This window comes from Coffea eugenioides, chromosome 2 (genome assembly GCF_003713205.1).
Source record: "Coffea eugenioides isolate CCC68of chromosome 2, Ceug_1.0, whole genome shotgun sequence".
NCBI lineage: Eukaryota > Viridiplantae > Streptophyta > Magnoliopsida > Gentianales > Rubiaceae > Coffea > Coffea eugenioides.
Genome location: NC_040036.1, coordinates 39,074,332 through 39,075,188, shown reverse-complemented (window position 1 = coordinate 39,075,188; position 857 = coordinate 39,074,332). Strand labels below are relative to the sequence as shown.

The 857-nt window shown below is 38.2% G+C and overlaps 1 pseudogene; it reads left to right on the top strand.

Annotated features, from left to right (window-relative positions):
- LOC113763641 overlaps positions 1–319 on the top strand; it is a 14,523-nt pseudogene extending 14,204 nt beyond the window's left edge.
- The last annotated feature ends 538 nt before the right edge of the window (positions 320–857 follow it).

The window sequence follows — 857 nt, the reverse complement described above, 5'->3', positions numbered from 1 at the left end:
GGGGATGAATACGTACAGAGGATGACATTTGAGAGCTATCTGTATAAGAAGTTGGCCCAGGGAAATAGATGGGATGACATTAAGATGGTCATGAATACAATTGGGAGTCTAATTAGGTGTGATATTGTAGGCAGAGGGATTGAAATGTTTGACAAACGAGTTCTTGCACGGTTGTAGTGTATCAGGGAACTAGTTAAAATGAAAGGGAATGAAATGAAACTTCATCAGTACTTCCCAGAGAAGTACAGATCCAGGAAGTTTTAGCTTTAAATCACCTAAAAACCTTTTGGTATGAACAAATGGTTGTGCTATTACTCTATTTCAGTTCTTCGTTAAGCAGCTTCAAATTGTTGTTTCCAAGAAAATCTTAGCTGCTGTGGTAAATTTAGCCTTTCATCATTGCCTTAAGTATCATCCTGTAGGTGGCCAATCATCCCTCTTGGTTAAAGAAATAAGCATAGAGGATATTGGCTCTGATTTAACAGATGTGGTTTGCAGAACTTGGAGGAATATGTGCTTTGCTGCTTGTGTTATGCAGCATTTCTGGGACATCATTTAGTCAAGGGAGAAGATTTTGAAAGCAATGCAAAGCAGAGATAGAGTTGAGGATTGAAAAGAATGAACAGGAGAAGAACGTGCATGAAAAACATAGGCAGGGGGGAGGGGGACAAGCCAAGGTAAGCCCCTTAATTATGACGGAGAAAAGACAAATATGCAGAGAGGAAATTACAGAATATTAAGGAAAAGAATTCACCTTATACTTGGAATCTCTCCTGATGAAGTGCATAAGATACTATATTATAGGCCAAAGAAGTTAATTCTTAAAAATGCAGACAACCAAAGCTCCAAAATAGAAT